General features: G+C 50.2%; 1 protein-coding gene across 1 annotated transcript in view; it reads left to right on the plus strand.

The window, feature by feature from the left end:
• LOC103207999 (rho guanine nucleotide exchange factor 18-like) overlaps nucleotides 1-5,830 on the plus strand; it is a 44,874-nt gene that overhangs the window by 8,881 nt on the left and 30,163 nt on the right. The window lies entirely within an intron of this gene.

Consider the following 5,830-nt stretch of genomic DNA (forward strand, 5'->3'; position numbering starts at 1 on the left):
GAAAGGAATAAAGGAAGGTAATAACACTAATGATGGGGATAGAAGGATGACTGGATGGTGGATGAAAAGATGGATGAGTGGGTGGATGGATGGATGGACAGGTGGATAGGTAAATGGTAGATGGGTAGGTGGGTGCATAGGTGAATGAGTGAGTGGCTAAATGAATGGATGGGTGGATGGATGGATGGTGGGTCATAGGTAAATGGATGAAAAGGGAGGATGGAGGAAGAAAGAAAAGGAGAAAGGGATGGAAGAAAGAGGCGGAAAAGGCAAGGAGGGAGAGAGGGAGGTAAGGATGCAGGAAAGATGGAAGGAAAGAAAAGATTAATTAAACCCAAGGCAGCACAGAAAGGTAGACTGATTTGCCTAAATTCCCATAATGTTGGAGCCAGAATTCAACCCAGTCTGACTTCACAGCCCACAACCTTACCTTTTTACACTAGTTGTGCTTTCTCCAAGACTTGACCCAGAGCCCATGGGTAAGGCCAGTCCCCAGGCGCCAGTCTCAAAGGCAAGACCCTGAAAGTCTGAGGTCCCAAAATGGGGTTGGGACATGGTTAAAGTCAGATCCTCTGACTTGTGGCTGGTGCTGGGGCTGAGGTCTTGGACGAAGTTCTCAAGATGACCTCCAGCTTGCTTCAGGGAAAGGTCTTGCTGGGGTGGCGGATGAGCCCCCTCCATCAAGGAGGGATGTGCTGAGATGTAAGGGGATGAGAAGGGGCCTTGTGAAAACAGTTCAGCTCCAGCTCCACTAGGGATGGAGACAAGGAAACCCAGGTATTAAGACTGGGTGCCCCAGAAAGCAGACTCTGAGACGGAGTTTAGCAGGCAGGGTTCAGGGGAGAGAAGCAGGGTGGGCAGAGGGAGAAGTTGACAATTGCCTTGGTCAACCACATAGGACATTCTGGAGTTAGAGCAGCTCTTCAGAGTAGTCCCCAGTCTTTGCCATCTCAAGTCAATCAGTCGCTGCATTGGCTACCCAGGAAGGGGCTGACTGACACCTGATGGCCATCCCCTGAAAGCCCTGCAGCAGCTGGAGCAAAACGTGGTTCCTTGAAGGGGGCTCTGTGTGACACACTACAGTATCCACTACTAAGGAAGTACGGTCCATTACGGCAAAATCATAAGGGCATTCTGTGTATCATTTTTAAAATAAATACATTGAGATACTCCATAGGGATACATAAGCACAAATTAATGATACATTTGCCCAGTGACTATAGAAGTATGCCTTCAGAAAGAAGATTCCATACTAAATGTAACCTAGATGTTTTCCCAAAAATTGTTTTTCCCCATTTTTAAAAACAATAACTCCCTTTCCCCCTCTCCCTGCATCCCCTAGTAGCCACTAATCTTCTTTGTTCACTATGCATCTGCCTGTTCCAGGTATTTTGTATAAGTGGGATCACAAAAGATTTGTCCTTTTGTGCCTGACTTATTTTGCTCAGCATCATGCTTTCAAGGTTCATCCATGTTGTGGCATGCATCAAGACTTCGTTCTCTTTACAGCTGAGTAGTGTTTCACTGTATGGATGGAGCATATTTTGTTTACCCATTCATCTGTTGATGGACACATGGGTCGTTTCTACCTTTGGGTTATTGTGGCATAGACACTGATGTACAAGTATTTGAATCTCTGCTTTCAAGCCTTTTGAGTATGTACCCAGGAGTGGAATCAAGGTTAGGTAGTGCCAAAGGAGCTCTGGTGGTGCAATGGTTAAGGCAGCCGGCTGCTAATCAGAAGGTTAGCACTTTGAACTCACCAGCCGCTTTGCAGGAGAAAGATGAGGCAGTCTACTTTCATAAAGATTTATAGCCTTGGAAACACTATGAGGCAATTCTACCCTGTCCTGTAGGGTCACTATGAGCGGAATTGACTCAATGGCAATGGGTTTGGTTAGGGTTGGGTAATACAAGCAGTTTGTAATTGGCTGCTCACCCTAAAGTTGGTGGCTCAAATCCACTCAATGGCATGGTAAAAGGAAGATAACAACCAAGAAAGCCCTAAGGAGTAGTTCTACTCTGTAACACACGGGGTCATCATGAGTTGGACCAACTTGAGGGCAGCCCACAACAGCAACATGGATCTCTGTGTTTAGCTTTTTGAGGAGCCTGTGTGTCATTTTATAGAAGAGGACTCTGAGGCCCAAGCAGGAAGAGGACTGGCCCAGGTGTCGTGGAGGTTCTGAGGGAAACAGAGAGCACAAGGACTCAAGCTAAGTCCTGGCCTTGCCAGGGCTCTGGACTTCTCCACATAGGAGCTGGGGCTGCAGGCAGCTGGGTAGATGAGCTGGTGATGCAGGAGCTCTGGGCTCTGGGGAAGAAGGGAGCCCTGGGAGTACCAGTGGGGTTCTGCCCCTCTCCCTGCATCCCTGACGTCACCATATGCTTGGGCACCAGAACCAGAGACCCAGGCATTGTCTTCACCCCTCCCTCTCCCAGAGTCACCAAGCCCTTGGGTCTGTCCACATGTCTCCCTTCTTCTGCTACTGCCCTACTGGAGACTACCATGCTGTCCTTGCCGGTCTATCAGCCTTCACCTTACCCCTGTCCAAGACAATCTCCACTCTGCAACTTGAATAGTATTTTTAGGCACAGCCCCCACCCTCCCATGATTGGGTGGTGCAAATGGTGCTCCAGTACTAACCAAAAGGTTGATAGTTCAAACTCACTCAATGCGGAAGAAAGGTCTGGCAATCTGCTTCCATAACAATTATTGTTCTTAGTTGATATCAGTTCCAACTCATGGTGACCCCATGGAATCAGCGTAGGACTACTCCAAGGCTGTGATCTTTTGGAAGAAGATCGACAGGCCTTTTTTCCAAGGCACCTCTGGGTGGATTCGAACCTTCAATCTTTCAGTTAATAGTCAAGCACATATCCCAGAAAGCCCTGTGGAGCTCAGTTCTGTAACACATGGAGTCACTCACTGTGAGTTGGAACCAATTGGACAGCAATGGGTTAGTGACGTAGTGCCTAAGGCATTTGACTGCTGACCAGAAGGCTGGTGGTTCAAACCCACCAGTCACTCCTCAGAAGGAATGTTGGACAATCTACTTCCATAATGACACCACCTCAGAAATCCAAGGAGGGGTCGCTATGAGTCAGATCCAACTCGACAGCAGTGAGTTTGGTTTACCCCACTGTTGGAAATGGAGAGATTAGATCCGAACTTGGCTGCTGGCCTGCCTGCCCCACGCCCCCACCCCCGCACCCTGTGCACCTCCAGCCGTCAGGAGCCTTTGCCAGTCATTCAGGGGCACCGCGAGCTCTCTGCCTGCAGCCTTCTGGACACACTGTTCTCGTGTGCCCTGGGATGCCCCTGCCTGCATTCTCTGCCCAGCCAATTCCTACTCATCCCTCCGCTCAGACGCTTCCTACAGAAAATGCCCCCAAGGGCCCCCTGAACAGTGTTAGCTGTTCCCCCTCAGTGCCTCCCAGCCCACTGCTCGGAACATTTTATCATTCTTGATTATCACGTCTGGGTTTAATCGTTTGTCTTCTGCAAATAATTAGCTCTATGAGGATAAGACAAGCCCTTGAGTGGCACAAACAGTTTACACTCAGCTGCTAATCTAAAGATTGGTGGTTCAAACTCACTTGCCACGAAAAAAAGGCCTGGCTGTCTGCTTCTGTAAAAATTATAGCCAAGGAAACCTCTATGGAGCAGTTCTACTCTGTAACACACGGGGTCTGACGGACCCGAGGGCAGTGGGTTTAGTTTGGTTGGAGCTGAGGGTAAGGGTGGAGCATTGGTGGCCCAGTGGGAGAATTCTCGCCTCCCATGAGTGAGCCCTGAGTTCAATACCCAGCCAATGCACCTCATGAGCAGCCATTGTGCATCTTTCAGCAGAGGCTTGCGTGTTGCTAGGCTGCTGAACAGGTTTCAGCAGAGTTCCCAGACTAAGACAGACTAGGAAGAAAAGCCTGGCGATCTACTGGAGCTCTGGTAGCATAGTGGCTAAGTCACTTGCCTGCTAACCAGACGGCTGGCGGTTCAAACCCACCAGCCACTCCTCGGAAGGAAGGTTGGGCAATCCTACTTCCGTAGTGATACTGCCTCGGAAACCCAAGGAGGGGTCGCTATGAGTCGGGGCCGACTCGACGGCACATAACAACAACAACAACTACTTCCAAAACTCAGACAGTGGAAACCCTATGGATCCCAGCGGTCCTGCCCACAACCAGTCACGGGAATGGTTCTGTGTGCACAGGATTGCCGTCAGTCGGGGGTGACTTGGCAGCTATGACAATAACCTGAGGGCAAAGGACTACGTGACTAGGTCCAGGGCTGTCATCAGCTTGCTACGAGGAAGGGCCCTGATGCCTGCCGAAATGAAATATAACAACAACAACAATATCATTTTCTATTTATCAAGGGCTGGCAAGGCTAACATCATCCCAAGGTCATCTCCTTTTACCTACACAAAAAATAAACGTAGCATTGATTCCATTTCAGAGATGGAAAAACTGAGGCTCAGAGAGGTTAGGAATTTGCCCGAGGTCACACTCAGCTAATCAAGACCTCAGCAGGATCACAGACCTGAAACAAGCTCTTTCTACCAGACAGTCATTCGCCCCATTCGTGATGGTTCGTTTGAAATCACCCTGCTTTTTCACACAAAGGAACCCGGCCAGGGAAACAGTACCCTCAAAGTCAGGGGGTCGCTGTGTTATTTTTTTCTAGTATTAACCACACTCATTGCTGTGGGGTCGGTGCCGACGCACGGCGAGCCCGAGTTGCAGAGTAGAGCTGTGCTCCGGCAGCAGGCTGCCAGGCCTTCCTCCCACAGTGCCACTGGAGAGCTCCACACGGCCAACCATTCACTCAGCAGCCCAGCACAAACCATTTGCACCACCCAGGAATTTTTTTTAATACCCCTCAAGATAAATAACTGTTTACGTATTTTTTAAAAAAGTTTACCCATGTTACCATCTAAGGCCACACGCGGTGAATCCTCGCCGTGAGTGGGGAACCCTAGAACATTTCTCCCCCGGGCTGGCTGGAGCAGCCCATGCCCCAAGGATCCCCAAGGTACAGGAAACCTGAGCCTGGGTTTATGGCATCCTCTCTGGGTAGAATGCTCAGTCAGAAGCCTGGAAAAGCCCTTACTGGGCCGTGCTATCTTTGCTCACTGGGGCTGCTGGAAGAGAGGTCCCAGCTTCCATCCAAGGACATGGCCCCGGCCCCGTCCTCCTCCGTCAGTGTACCTGCTGGGGGGAGCTGGGACAGCCTGTGCCGAGGCTCCTGTCTCCCCCTCTGCCCCCAGCTCTGGCCTGGCTCCCACTCCTGCCTCATGTGAGAGAGGCCAGAGGCGGGCGTGAGAGGGAGGACTGGCCAGGGCCAAGAGGCTGTCCTCATGTGTTTATATTCAAGAGGGGACAAAAACCAGAAACACCAGGAAGACTTTTGGAGGTGGCCGAGAGTTGGGAGTCTGCAGGCAGTGGTCCAGGAACCATGGATGGGGATGAGTGTGTGGGATCAGAACCAGACCGCTACCCAAGCAAAGCTGGTCCTGCCCGAGGTGGAGTTGTAGGCATCTGGACAGAGACTGGCAAAGTGGATGACAGGGGTGAGGCAAGGACAGAGCCAAGAGGCCTCAGGGGGAGCCCAAGAGACCCTCAATCTTTTCTCCATTTATCATGATGTTGCTTATTGGTCCCATTGTGAGGACTTTTGTTTTCTTTATATTGAGGTGTAATCTGTACTGCAGACTGTGTAGTCTTCAATCTTCATCAAGTCATGCCTCAAGTCATCCTCACTTTCAGTAAGCAAAGTTGTGTCATCTGCATAACGTAGGTTGTTAATGAGTCTTCCTCCAATTCAGAT

This window comes from Orycteropus afer, unplaced genomic scaffold (genome assembly GCF_000298275.1).
Source record: "Orycteropus afer afer isolate SDZICR_OR568_19922 unplaced genomic scaffold, OryAfe1.0 scaffold00405, whole genome shotgun sequence".
NCBI lineage: Eukaryota > Metazoa > Chordata > Mammalia > Tubulidentata > Orycteropodidae > Orycteropus > Orycteropus afer.